The sequence below is a fragment of the Amblyraja radiata genome, chromosome 7 (genome assembly GCF_010909765.2).
Source record: "Amblyraja radiata isolate CabotCenter1 chromosome 7, sAmbRad1.1.pri, whole genome shotgun sequence".
Lineage (NCBI taxonomy): Eukaryota > Metazoa > Chordata > Chondrichthyes > Rajiformes > Rajidae > Amblyraja > Amblyraja radiata.
In genome coordinates, this window is record NC_045962.1 from 38,746,307 (window position 1) to 38,761,687 (window position 15,381).

General features: G+C 43.6%; 1 protein-coding gene across 5 annotated transcripts in view; it reads left to right on the plus strand.

The window, feature by feature from the left end:
* LOC116975312 (mitogen-activated protein kinase kinase kinase 13-like) overlaps positions 1 to 15,381 on the plus strand; it is a 154,137-nt gene that overhangs the window by 35,520 nt on the left and 103,236 nt on the right. The window contains exon 3 of one of the 5 annotated variants that reach the window (XM_033024258.1): positions 11,699 to 11,790. The exons of the other annotated variants lie outside the window; for them this stretch is intronic. The gene's annotated coding sequence lies outside the window, so the exon portion shown is untranslated. The remainder of the gene's footprint in view (positions 1 to 11,698; positions 11,791 to 15,381) is intronic. 5 annotated transcript variants of the gene reach the window in all.

Here is a 15,381-nt window from a genome sequence, read left to right on the forward strand (position 1 = left end):
TCATTATTCGGTAGGTCTCAATGAGATTCCCATTCATCCTTCTAAACTAAAGCGAGCACAGGCCCAGAGCCTTCAAACGCTCCTCGTACGTTGTTAACCCAATCATTCCTGGGATCATTCTCGTAAACCCCCTCTGCACCCTCTCCAACGCCAGTACATCCTTCAGATATGGGGCCCAAAACTGTTCACAATATTCCAAATGTGCCTTGGCCAGCACCATATAAAGCCACAGCATTACATCCTTGCTTTTATATTACAGTGGGCTGGGGGTGAAGAAGGGTTGCAGGCAATTGTCAGAAGCAGTGGTCTGACATCTGTCGGAACAATAGATCTGAGCCCCGATGGAGTGAAACCTGAGGCCCGACAGAGAACTGAGGTTCAAAACCTGACGTGGGATGAGAGCAAGGTCCGAGGTTCTTAGACGTGAAATGGAAGCAAAGCCTGCAGCGGGTGTGGGGCCCAACATTCTCCTTAAAAAAAATTCCAGGACTCTACATCCATGGTCCTTTGAAGGAGACTTCCAAACAGGAATCATAATTTCTCCATCCTTTCTCTCTGCAGAAACACCATCTCTAAGTTGTTGTAATCCACACTCTGCTTTATTCTTCGTCACATGCTGTGGCAAATCATCTTTTTCATTTCTTTCTGATTTTATTCATATACTTATTTATTTTCTCCACGTCTATCATGTCAAGACTCCTCAAGGATGTGATAACACTATGAATCACTGATGTGACAAGAGCCACCAACTTCTGTGACGATGCAGTCCACTGTGTAGTGTTCTGTGAGAGGTGCAGCTGAGGGTGGTTGATCCACTGGACTATTATCCATTTGCCTGGACTATTAGAATCCCAGCATAGCAGCTGAGGGATATAAATTCATATAAATAAATCTGGATTAAAAATTCCTGGAATAAGAAAGTGTTGGAATGAACTTCGGAGGAGTAATTGTCCATCATCACGTGTGATTGAAGTGTGCCCTGACTCACAATAAAGTGATTGAAATCTAGTTGGGATGCGTCATAAATGCTAGTCCACCTGACAGCAAACACATATTATGAATCAATTGATTCAAGTGAATCCCTTGTGCTGCAACAATATGTATCTCCGTGGGATTAGTTTCTTAGCCCTGGGAGGACACTTTAACGATATGGATCCTTCCTGATAGTGAGTCCTGTAGCGTATCCATACAGCGGGTGGCAATGCACCACATTAGAATACCAATCCATTGATCCAATTTATTACCTCCTCAGTACAGCAGTAGATGGTGAAGTTGGTGGATTTAATAACATTACAAAAGGCTTGGGATACTGTAGTCTCATACACTATGGATCCCTGCTGTCAACAGGAGTGCAAACCCTGTAATGTTATATTCCTTTGGGCGATTTGCTACTCTGTAGGTGGGATAACCACAAGATGGTGTTTCTTTGGCTGCTAATGATGAAGCACTAAGTAAGTATGAACCCCTGAGGGTGATGCATCCTGTGTGAAACTTAGTGATACTAAAGCAAAGAGCTCTAGTTTGCTGGAAACCAGAAACAAAATCAACAAATTAGTGGACCAGGCCAGAGGGTAAATACAGTGAACATTTCAGATCAGTGTTTATTGTGCATGAAAGCTGAGCTCTTGTGATTGTTGTATAATAGACCCAGATTATTCTGTAACATTGTCTTCCATGGCAGGTTGCAATCCTGTACACCATATTTCTACAACTGAATGGTGACTTGACATCATGCATTCTGTTACTTAATGACCCTTGATGGTGATACGTTTAAAACAGCAACAGCCACCATTTATAGAGCAGGTCAAACTAATAAAAATGCCAAATCTTGTCACTGAACAGCTGAATACAAAAGTGGGGCGTAATTCTTCAGTTAAATCAGGCATTGGTGAGATTCCATCTGGAGTAATGTGACGAGTATTTGGTAGTTCCCTTCTTTCAGGAAGGATGTTAATGAGTTGGAAGCAGTTCAGAGAAGGTTTATTAGACTAATACCTGGAATGGGCAGGTTGTTTCACGAGGAGAGGTTGGATAGCTAGGCTTGTGCCTGCTGACATTTCAAAGAATGAGGAGGCTTGACTAAAACATTACATTTCCTGCGTGGTCTTTGACATCGTAGATGAGGAGATGATGTTTCCTCTTGTGGAGACCACAAAAGTTTTCAAGCTGATGTTGATATTCTCAATAAACAAGGAGTGCAAGGTTATTCCACATAGGTGGGAATGTGGAGTTATGGCCACAATCGCAATCTTATTGATTGGAAGAGTCAAGTGGTCTACTGCACCATATTTGTTTGTTCACATGTAAATGGAAATTTGAGACACAAGGAATTCCTGGTGCTGGTATACATAAAAATACACAAACTTTTTTTTTTTTTTAATTTCAAAATAGACTTTATTCAAGTAATAAATATATACAATACGAAAAAACTGTTCAATACAGTCTATACATTTTCTCCCCCACCGAGCCTTGGCGTTGGCTGCACCGAGCTTCAGTGCGTCCCTCAGCACGTACTCCTGCAGTCTGCAGCGGGCCAGTCGGCAACATTCCCTGACGGACATCTCGCTCTGCTGGGTGGTGAACAATGCTCGGGCAGACCAAAGAGCGTCTTTCACCGAGTTGATGACCTTCCAGCAGCACTCGATGTCAGTCTCTGAATAAAAATACACAAACTGCTGGAGTAAATCAGCGGGTCAGCCAGCGTCTTGGGATGACATAGAGAGGTGACATTTTGGGATGGGACCCTTCTGGAGGCTTCTTTGGGCCAGAAGAAGGGTCCCAATCCAAATGTCACCCATCAATGTCTTCCAGAGATGCTGCCTGACATGAGCATGTAGTGTATTTTTACAAGGGAAATCGTGTTGAGATAAAGAGACAGATGGAATTCCAGAGTTCAGTCCATGGCAGGGGGGTGGCACTACTGCCAGTGGGAAGCAAATCAGATCTGAGATACAGGATATCAGAACGGAAGAGATCCTATAGTCACATAGACAACATGAGGTGACAATATGGACCCTGGAAAGGATGCATTCCGCTGTAACACAGTGCCCATGTGATGATATTTGCCGTATTTATATGTAGCAGTGGTAACTAAACATTCTGTAGTTGTGGTGGATTGATGGGGTGACAACACATGGAGAGCCCTGAGATTTCACCTGGGCTTTTGTGGCTAATTTGCAGTTTCCCACAGAGTCATGTTAGCTCCTGGGACATTGATTTCTCATATTTACACCAGATCAGTATGTCTTGTGGTCAGAGTAATATATAATTATAATTATAATAATACATTTTATTTATGGGCGCCTTTCAAGAGTCTCAAGGACACCTTACAAAATTTAGCAAATAGAGTAAAAACATGTAAGCGGAATGAAATAAATAGTAAAGACATCACCAGTACACAAATTAAAGACAGAATTCAATCCAAAGACAAAAATCAAAAACATAATATGAAGTACATAATATATATAATGTACCTCCAAGTGTATCGAGGTCCTTGCAGTTAGAGTCAGAATAAACACCCTTATTCAAGTCACGTGCTGTAACTGTTATTATAAGTAATGTACCAGAAATCCAACAGTATTTAAGTCCACCTTGGGATGAAACACAAAGTGTTGGAGGAAGTCAGTGGGTCAGGCAATGTATGTGGATAGAATGAACAGGCAACATTTTGGGATGGGATCAGACTGATGGAATAGGTGGGAAAAGGCTAGAAAAGAGAGGTGGGGGCAGGGGAAAGTGTGGCAAGTGATAGGTGAATACAGGTTGGGGTGGGGGTGATTGGCAGATGAGTGGACCCTAAATGTCGCCTGTCCATTCCCTCTATAGACACTGCCTGACTGGCTGTGTTCTTCCAGTACCTTGTTTTTTATCCAGCGGTGCATTTTCCAAGATGGCTGCGCTGGAAGGCAAGGCGGAAAGTCTATGGCTGTAAATGGTTCACAGAAATATCTCTACGCCTTTGAAAAGTGCCCAAATCTTCGGTGATCGGTTCGGTAAGCAGGGCATGGTAGTGGAGGGTCGGCTGCTGGAGGCGATGGAAAGGCATGGTTGTGGTCACGGGTCCTGGTGTTGGCCATGGGGGGCCTACAACTGCTGGGTGAGCGGGTGGATAGAGCACAGTCACAGTGGGAGGAGCCAACAACACCATGCTGGGCCAGGCCGGCCCTTACTTAATTGAATCTGTGCCGCCAGGACACTAGGCCTTAAAGTGAGAAAATAAGAATCGCATATCTCCTTAGGTCAAGATCGAACTTTTCAGAGATTTGGAAGTTGCAAGATGGTGCCGCAAGGTGGTGACTCTCTGCTTGCTGTTCTAGAAAAGGATCTATTGTACTATTGACTGGATAGCATGCAGAGCAAAACTGTATCTTGGTACATGTGACAATAATAAAGCTCAAGATTCCAGCATCTGCAGTTTCTTCACTTGAAGATATGTTGCAAATGGCAGCGTGCATCAGAAAGGTTTATGAAAAAGAGAAATAAATCGGCTTTGCATCTATGAGAACAGCATGAGTCAAATAGGATGGGGCATTCTAATGCATGTAAAGACTCCATGGTTGCAAGGGAAAAGAGTGGATAATACTTCCTGAAAGTCGTTCCTAACAAAAAAGCTTTGAAAGTGCATTATGCAGTGAGGCTGAAGAGAAACAAGGAGACGGCTCCAGGCATTTGCCATTCACTGTGAGAGCTAATTTAAGGCATTGGGATATTGCAAGTGTAGAAACAGCAGAAAAAGCAGCATATAATAGTGTAATTGGCCAGGAGGCTGGAGTGCAACATTGCTTCTGCAGGAAAAGGAAGAGAGGGGTGGCTAGAACACAAGCAGGTTCCATAAGGCTGCAGATCATTCACACCCTACACAGGTAGAATGGGGGTGCTAATCATGATCAATTATATTCTTGGGCTGAAACAGTGCTGAGAAAGTGCAGGCATAGATCCTATAGCACGAGTGCAGGTATTGAACACTACAATGTGGAATGCAGCAAAGCAATAAAGCTGATGGAATTCGGCTCTGGAATGCATTGCATACTCACTATCTAGATAGTTCTGCAGTGTTTTGGGTGTGTTATTAAGTCAAGTCAAAAGTGTTTTATTGTCATATGTCCCAGATAGTACAATGAAATTCTTAGTGTACTTGCGGCAGCACAACAGAAAATGTGTAAACATAGTACACTGTAACCAACATAATAAATGAGAAAGAAAAAAAAGTTCAGGGTGTGTATATATATACTCACAAACACACATATATAGATGTTATATACATATAAACGCACACACACATGCACACACACATGCACACATACGTTCGCACAAAAAACAAAACAAGCGGAGGTAGTTAAGAGTTAGCAGGAGTAAATTTCAGAAGAACATTACCAGGAGCCGCAGTGGGCCAATCAGTGGTATCTTGTATTTGAAACCAAAGCTTTTCGATATGGTGGAGAGTTCCAAAAATTGGTGTGGGGAAAAGTGTGATTACATCATTACACTCAAATTACAGGAACATTTTGATTAAATACACTCTCGATTGATGAGAAATCTCCATCACTTGGCATCTCACTCACCCGCTGTGTTCCTACATACCCTTCAAACACACTGGGACTCTGTTTCTTGTGTATCTTTTAAACACACAGGCTTTCTTTTTCCCACACTTAAACATACCAGACTTCTGATCGGTGCTCCATTGAGAGCCTCCTAACATACTGTGTATGCGTATGGTACACCAGCTGCACAGCGGCTCAGAGGAAAGCGCTCCAGAGGGCCATTGACAACGCCCAGAGGATTGTCGGATGCCCTCTCCTTACCTTGGAGGACTTACACAGTTCCCGCTGCATCAAAAAATCCCAGAGTATTATAAAGGACATTTCCCACCCCGGACACTCCCTGTTTGAACTGTTACCGTCAGGCAGACGGTACAGATCTACAAGGACAAGGACAAACAGACTTAAAAACAGTTTTTACCCCACTGCTATAAAGGCACTAAATGTAGCCGCCAAGGAACGCAGGGGCGATACATACATACATGAAATCGACAGAAGGATGTAGGGCTGGGTGTTTATGCGTGCTATTTTTATGATATTTATTTTAGTTGTTTATCTTTTTAAATATTTTACTTTGTATGTATCGTTAGCTTTTAGAAATGTTTGAATGGTGCACTGACTGGCTGACATTTTACAATTTCGTTGTACATGGTTCATGTTACAATGACAATAAAGAAACTATTCTATTCTATTCTATTCTATTCTTCTATTCTCACATGTTCTTTAATTTCACTGGAGCCCTGGTTCCTATAAGCCATTTAAACACATTTGGGCCCATTTCCTGTGATGTCTTTAATCTCTCTGAGAATCTGTGCTCTCTAAAGTCACCAAATCCACTGGAAAATGTATTATACTATTGTTTGGCATTAAAAAAAAAAGTGAATTAAACATGTATTGGGGTAACACTAGGAATAGTATCTCGTCATCCAGTCGATTTGCCAGTATGGCACCAAGAGTTTTATTGTACTACATGTAGTTCTAGTCACCACATGTAGATAAATGTGATTGCACAGGAGACACTGGGTGGAGGTTCACCAGGATGCTGCCTAGCATGGAGCATTTCAGCCTTGAGAAGAGACTGAAAGGGCTGGGTTTGTTTTCCCTGGAGTGGAGGAGTCTGAGGGGGTCTCTGGGGAGACCTGCAAGAGGCAGACAAAATTATGAGGGGCACAGGTATAGTAATGATATGGAGTTGGTGCCCAAAGGGTACCGTGTAAAATGACACTAACTCTGTAAGGATCTGTCAGACTATTGTATTTTGGAGAGTTTCTGGATTTTGTGACAAGAGACAAATTAGTATTCAGTCAAAAGGATCCGTTTGAAACGGGGGGCAACATTAGCTGTCTTCCAGATTTCTGTTACTTCACCCCCTGCGAACAAAGATGCAAAAATCTCCATCACAGCTCCAGCAGTCTCCTGCCTTCGTCAAATGGAGCCCATCTGCCCTCTAGATTTATTCACACAAATCCTCCTTCCTGATAAACATACATAATATTAGCTTATCCCTTAAAGCCCCTGTCCCACTTAGGAGACCTAAACAGCAACCTCTGGTGACCTTGCCCGCCACCCAAAAAAAAATCAAGGTCGAGGTGACCTGCAACCCCCTCCCACCTCCCACACATATGCTGAAAACCTTCCTCGACTATGAAGAAAACCGGCTTCGACTAGACCTACGACTAAAAAATGATCGATTTTTAAAACGGCAACCTATTTTTAGTCAAGGCTGGTTTTAAACATGATGAAAAAATAGCAGCAACCTAAATGAAGCCTCGACCACGCGGAAACCACTTTTCGACCATTAGGGAGAGTGACCAAAACTTCTGGTGACCTCATGGAAACCTTGGGTGGTGGGGAAGGTCATCAGAGGTTGCTGTTTATGTCTCCTAAGTGGGATAGGGGCATAACTCTCCAGTTTCCACATTCCTCTCCCCGCTGAATATCAAAGAGAAGTCTTCATTCGGGTATGCACACATATCCCGTGGCTCCACATATAGAATACCCCACAGGTCCCTATTCCCTCCATAGTTACCATATAACCATATAACAATTACAGCACGGAAACAGGCCATCTCGGCCCTTCTAGTCCGTGCCGAACACTTATTCTCCCCTAGTCCCATCTACCTGCACTCAGACCATAACCTTCCATTCCTTTCCCGTCCATATACCTATCCAATTTATTTTTAAATGATAAAATCTAACCTGCCTCCACCACTTCCACTGGAAGCTCATTCCATACAGCTACCACTCTCTGAGTAAAGAAGTTCCCCCTCATGTTACCCCTAAACTTCTGTCCCTTAATTCTCAAGTCATGTCCTTTGTTTGAATCTTCTCTACTCTCAATGGGAAAAGCTTATCCACGTCAACACTGTCTATCCCTCTCATCATTTTAAAGACCTCTATCAAGTCCCCCCTTAACCTTCTGCGCTCCAAAGAATAAAGACCTAACTTGTTCAACCTTTCTCTGTAACTTAATAATAATAATAATAATACATTTTATTTTCGGGCGCCTTTCAAAATCTCAAGGACACCTTACAGAAATTAACGGAAGAGAAAAAAACATATAGTCGGAGTAAAATAAATAATAAGGACATCACCAATACACAAATTAAAGACAGAAATCGCTCCAAAGAAAAAAAATCAAAAAACACAATGTGAAGAGAGAGCAGCGGCAGCTAAAGCGCGCCAGCGTCCACTCTCCCTTCCGACAGCCATCTTGGACACAGACTAACATGTTAACTTACACACAAAAAAATCATCCCCCCCATAGTGGATACCACTTTGGGGGAAGGCACAACATCCAGTCCCCATCCCCAGTTCACCCAAAGTCAGGCCTATTTAGGCCACCGCAATTGCCTCTACGGAGGCCCGATGTTCCTGGCCGTTCTGGCCGGGTGGTGTTGCCCCGGCGTCGGGAGAGTCCTCACAGCGGCTGGGCCACCTGGAACGGCCGCTTCCTAGCTGGGGACCGCGGCTTCCGAAGCCGACAAGGCCGCGCCAGGTTGGAGCTCCCAGGCTCCCGATGTTAGAGTCGGCGCCGCCCGCTCCGCTCCGCAGACCCGCAGCCCGGAGGTGTTGATCTCGGCGGTCACAGCTCACCGGAGCTCCAGCGCGCCGATCCAGCGCGGCGACCCAGGCAAGGCATCGCCCGCTTCGCTCCGCGATAGCGCTCCAGCGCTGTGCCGCCACCGAAGTCGAGGTGCTGGGCGGTCCCCGCCAGGAAACGGCGCTCCACGCCCGCTGGTAGGCCACGAGGACGGGTCGACGGGGCAGCCCGGAGAAAAAGCTGCCTCACCGACCAGGTAGGGACCTAGAAGTATAATTACCCCTTTCACCCCACATTAAAAAGTCAATTTCTCCAATAGACGAAGCACAAGACTTACTAAAAACTTCCAAAAAAAAATAATTAAATCGGACGGCTGCTGGTTTGCAGCCGTTCCCCAAGATGGCTCCTCCTCCAGATGTTTATCCAGATGAACTTAGTTGCTGAAACCCAGGCAACATTCTAGTAAATCGCCTCTGTACTCTCTCTATTTTGTTGACATCCTTCCTACAATTAGGCGACCAAAAATGTACACCATATTCCAGAATTGGCCTCACCAATGCCTTGTACAATTTTAACATTACATCATAACTTCTATACTCAATGCTCTGATTTATAAAGGCCAGCACACCAAAAGCTTTCTTTACCACCCTATCTACATGAGATTCCACCTACAGGGAACTGTGCACAGTTATTCCTAGATCCCTCTGTTCAACTGCATTCCTCAACTCACTACCATTCACCATTTACGTCCTATTTTGATTTGTCCTGCCAAGATGTAGCACCTCACACTTATCAGCATTAAACTCCATGTGCCATTTTTCAGCCCACGCTTCCAAATGGCCTAAATCTCTCTGTAGACTTTGAAAATCTACTTCATTATCCACAACACCACCTATCTTAGTATCATCTGCATACTTACTAGTCCAATTTACCACACCATCATCCAGATCATTCATGTACATGACAAACAACAGTGGACCCAACACAGATCCCTGTGGCACCCCACTCGTCACCGGCCTCCAACCTGACAAACAACCATCCACCATTACTCTCTGGCATCTCCCATTCAGCCACTGTTGAATCCATCTTGCTACTCCACCATTAATACCCAACAATTGAACCTTCTTAACCAACCTTCCATGAGGAACCTTGTCAAAGGCCTTACTGAAGTCCATATAGACAACATCCACTGCTTTACCCTCATCAATTTCCCGAGTAACCTCCTCAAAAAATTCAAGAAGATTAGTCAAACATGACCTTCCAGGCACAAATCCATGTTGACTGTTCCTAATCAGACCCTGTTTATCCAGATGCTTATATATATTATCTCTAAGTATCCTTTCCATTAATTTGCCCACCACTGACGTCAAACTAACAGGTCTATAATTGCTAGGTTTACTCTTAGAACCCTTTTTAAACAATGGAACAACATGCGCAGTACGCCAATCCTCCGGCACTATTCCCGTTTCTAATGACAATTGAAATATTTCTGACATAGCCCCTGCTATTTCTACACTAACTTCCCTCAATGTCCTAGGGAATATCCTGTGAGGACCTGGAGACTTATCCACTTTTATATTTTTCAAAAGTGTCAGTACTTCCTCTTCTTTGAATCTCATAGTTTCCATAGCTACTCTACTTGTTTCCCTTACCTCACATAATTCAATATCCTTCTCCTTCGTGAATACCGAGGAAAAGAAATTGTTCAATATCTCCCCCATCTCTTTTGGCTCTGCAGATAGCTGTCCACTCTGACTCTGTAATGGACCAATTTTATCCCTCATTATCCTTTTGCTATTAATATAGCTGTAGAAACCCTTTGGATTTACTTTCACCTTACTTTCCAAAGCAACCTCATATCTTCTTTTAGCTTTTCTAATTTCTTTCTTAAGGTTCTTTTTACATTCTTTATACTCCTCAAGCACCTCATTTACTCCATGCTGCCTATAATTATTGTAGGCAGCATATAATTACCTTATTGCTTCTAATGTAGTTTAAAAGTTTTGGGATTCTCCTTAATCATGAAGCCAGCAGTAATTTCAGGGCCCTTTTTTGCCCCTGTAATTTATTTAAAAAATGTTCTCCTCTATCCTCTAAAACCTCAAGTAACTCGCGTAATAGCAATTTCCCAATACCTAACATATGCTTCCTTCTGTTCCCCAATTAAACCTTCAATATCCTTCATTAAACATGGTTACCATCCTTGCCACTTGCTGAAGTATTCCCAAAAAAAGATTGTAGGTGAGTTATATACCAATGACATTTGTGTACACAACACAAAGGCCTTTAGCAAGAGTTTTGTGTATTGAGCAAACATTGATAAAGAGTGATAACAAATTGTCTCCAAATGTGCAGTTAACCAGCAATACAGTGCAAGGCCACCTTAAACCTTTTGAAATGGTCATCCATTCCAAGGGGTTCGTTGACCTGTTATCGATCGATGCACATCCAAGAAGGAATGAAGTTGGTCATGTAGGTACTTGTACAACTGTAAATGTACTATTGAAGAGTTAAGGTACTCATGGATAGCCAGCATAACTAATCACCAACAATGAACTGCAGTTCATTTCACAATTGTTTGCGGATTTTGTGCAACCTAAAAACATCAAAGGTTATTAACCTCCATGACATTCTACTTTCAATGAGCAGCAGCGTGATCTACATATGTTAAAAGCATTGAAGACTCACATTTTCCGAGACTCCTCTAGCTTCACAATACCGTGAATTTGTTGATTCCATGTTTACAACTCCACAATTTTACAACTTTCAGATACAACTCCACTCTCCACTTCTGACAAAGATGATTCTAATGTCTTTGTACGCAAATGACACAGCATAACCTGGAGGGAGAGTTAAGAGGCAACCATTGAAACAGAAGGCAAGAAAACAATTTCCACTGACCGAGTTAAAGTCAACAGAGTAGTGAAGCAAGTACAAGACTCGGCAATGAGCCTTCAATGAATTAGTCCAAATCTATAGTCTGAATAGGCACGTATTTCATATCAGAAATTTTCAGAATTGTACTTCATATCAGAAATTTTCAGAAATGCTCTAAAGATGAAATAATCACATCCTGTTTATACCAAAATGTTTGACTCTGATCGTGCCTTTAATACAGCTTCTACCACTCTTCATCAATCACAGAACAGCAGTGAGTCAAGTCAATATATTGCAACGTTCTCAGTTCCAGAAACAAGTCCAATGCGAGAGGTAAGTGCATGGTTGAGGAGGTCAAACTGACTAAGCAAGGCAGTCATCAAATCGAATCTGCAATGACTATGAAAAGTGCTTAAGTACATTCAGGTAGGAATAGGTCATAGCTATGACCTTTACTGCATTTTGCTGCCATGCTGTCTCCCAACACCTTACTTCATGTGTAGCATCTGAAGCCTTCAGGTTTCAGTAAAATTCCACTCATTCTACTGAGGTTCAATGACCATAGGATCCTGCTCAGTCTTTCCTCATTAGACTACTCTTTGTAGACCAAACTGTACCGAGTCCTCCAAGTGCAGTCTTATGCAAGATTATAGCTCACAAAGAGAGGTGGTAGCACCAGCCGTAAGGAGTTCCTTGCTGAAATATTTAGAATAATACAATACAATACGGTTTTATTCGTCACATTGCACATAAAGTGCAAGTGAAGTGAAACACTCTTGCTTATGTGATTTGTAACTCCTCTTGAAGTATAACTTCCTAGAACTCCAGCAGAATCCAAGATCCATCCTAGGATACGTACTTTGACATCCTGTTATTGAAAAGAGCTGTGTTGAACCATTTATGTGCTATGATAAAAGCTCAATATCTCTTGATTTTCAATAACATACCTTGAAAATTTATCTGACTTTTGTTCCTGGGCTGAGGTTAGGATCAGATATTCAGAAAATCGTAAGGAACCGCTCTTTAAAGTTTTCATTTTAAAGGCAGGCCTTTGTTCCCGGAGGAGGAATGGTCTATATAAACGGTTAACAATAGTCCACACAACAGGTGCTGCACCCAGGTTCGCAGTTCAATGGCCAAAATGTTAATATGGGATTACGTTTCCTGACCTAGGACTGTGAACGTTACAAGAGAAGGCAGTATCTTTTGTTTTGATCAGTGATTGAGAAAGGCTCCTGTGCAGTGCAAGACATTGCCAGATCAAAATGTGCTTGAAAGTCAGGTCAAATCAAGTTTATTGACACAGGCTCTGTATGGTGAGGTACAAGATAATGGAATTCTTCAGTGCAGCAGCACCACAGGCAATACAAAAAACCCCTCAAAATTACATAAATTGCGCAGAATTTATGTCAGACAGAAAAAAGGACTGTACAAAAAACAAGGCATTAGTTCAAAAAACAATTAGAAAAACAAGTCCATGGTAGTTCAAGAGATGGCTACCAAGTTACCAAGAGAGGATTATAGTTGTGCAGTTCGGTTCAAGAATCTGATAGTTGTAGGAAAGTGGCTGTTCCTGAAATTTCTGCTTTTATACCTCCTGCTGCCAGTGGAAGTGAGAAGAGGGTATGACCCGGATGGTGTGGATACTTGATGATAGATGTTGCCCCCGCCATGAGGCAGCGCTTCATGTAGATGCTTTTGATGATTAGGACAGCTATGATAGACTGGGATGTGCTGGACAATAATGACAAGAAAAGAAGTAGAGGCCGCCAAAACTCCTAAAAACATAAATTATGGGAAATGGATAATAAATAATTCAAATACACTTAGGACATCTCTGTCACTAGTGCAGAAAGGGGAGGAATGGGGGGATTAGCAAACTGTTGGAAGAACTATGCAGGCCCGGCAGCATCTGTGCTGGAAATGGACAGCCATGGTTTTGGGTCAGGACCAGGACTACAAGAAGACAAGATATGACCTTAGTAAGGCCATTAAAAAGGCCAAAAGGGACTTCTGCTCCAAGCTGGAGGATGAGACGGATGTTCGGCAGCTGTGGCAGGGCCTGAATGCAATCACCTCCTACAAGGCGAAATCAGGAGGCAGCACACATGTCAGTGAAACTTCACTCCCTGACGTTTTACGCACGCTTTGATAGGGAGAACACTGATGTGCCATCTCGAGGCCCCATTCGCTGTGATGGTATTTCGGTCACGGTCACAGAGGTCGACGTCAGAAAATCCTTCAGAGGGGTGAACCCCCGGAAAGCGCCTGGACCAGATGGTATACCCGGTCGTGTTCTAAAAACCTGTGCGGACCAACTGGCTGGAATTTTTAACGTACATTTTCAACCTGAGGTCTGAGGTTCCCACCTGCTTTAAAAGGGCATCAATAATACCGGTACCCAAGAAGAGCAAGGTGATGTGCCTCAACGACTATCGACCAGGGGCACTAACGTCGGTGGTGATGAAGTGCTTTGAGAGGTTGATCATGGCGCAAATCAACTCATATCTCGAGAAAAACCTGGACCCACTGCAGTTCGCTTACCGCCACAACAGATCAACGGTGGATGCGATCTCACTGGCTCTCCACTCCGCTCTGGACCACTTGGACAACAAAAACTCATGTCAGGCTGTTATTCATTGACTACAGCTCGGCCTTTAACACAATCATCCCCGCTAAGCTGGTTACCCAACTCTCAGAACTGGGTCTCTGCGCATCCCTCTGCAATTGGATCCTCGACTTCCTCATTCACAGACCAGTCTGTCCGTATTGGTGGAAATGTGTAAGCCTCGAAAACAGTCAGCACGGGAGCACCTCAAGGCTGCGTGCTCAGCCCCCTGCTGTACCCACTCTATACCCATGACTGCGTAGCCGGTCATAGTGCGAACTCCATCATCAAGTTCGCTGACGACACCACTGTTGTGGGCCGTATCACTGATGGAGATGAGTCAGAGTATAGAAGTGAGATCGACCGTTTGACCAAATGGTGCCAGCACAATAACCTGGCTCTCAACACCAGCAAAACCAAGGAACTGATTGTGGACTTTGGAAGGGGTAGGATGGGGACCCATAGTCCCATTTATATCAACGGGTCGATGGTGGAGAGGGCTTCAAATTCCTGGGCGTGCACAGCTCTGAAGATCTCTCCTGGTCCGAGAACACGGATGCAATTATAAAGCACATCAGCGCCTCTACTTCCTGAGAAGATTACGGAGAATCGGTATGTCAAGGAGGATTCTCTCGAACTTCTACAGGTGCACAGTAGAGAGCATGCTGACCGGTTGCATCGTGGCTTGGTTCGGCAATTTGAGCGCCCAGGAGCTTAAAAGACTGCAAAAAGTTGTAAACACTGCCCAGTCCATCATCGGCTCTGACCTCCCTACCATCGAGGGGATCTATCGCAGTCGTTGCCTCAAAAAGGCTGACAGCATCATCAAGGATCCACACCATCCTGGCCACTCACTCATCTCCCCGCTGCCTTCAGGTAGAAGGTACAGGAGCCTGAAATCTGCAACATCCAGGTTCAGGAATAGCTGCTTCCCCACAGCCATCAGGCTATTAAACTCAACTCAAACAAAACTCTGATCGTTAAATAGCTCATTGCACTTTATCTGTTATTTATATATGTGTGTGTGTATATATATATTCATTGGTATATGGTCACACTGATCTGTTCTGTTCTGTATTTATTTATGCCTACCATATTCTGTTGTGCTGAAGCAAAGCAAGTATGTAATTGTCCTATCTGGGACACATGATAATAAACTCTCTTGAACCTTGACCCTCGGGCGGTGAGATGGCCAGTATAAAGAGGTGACGGGGAGGGTGGAGCAAGAGCTGGTGGATCCAGGTGAAGAGATTGGGAGGGGTGTGGAGATTGTTAGCTGGTGGATCCAGGTGTGGAGGGCTGCAAATTATGCAGGA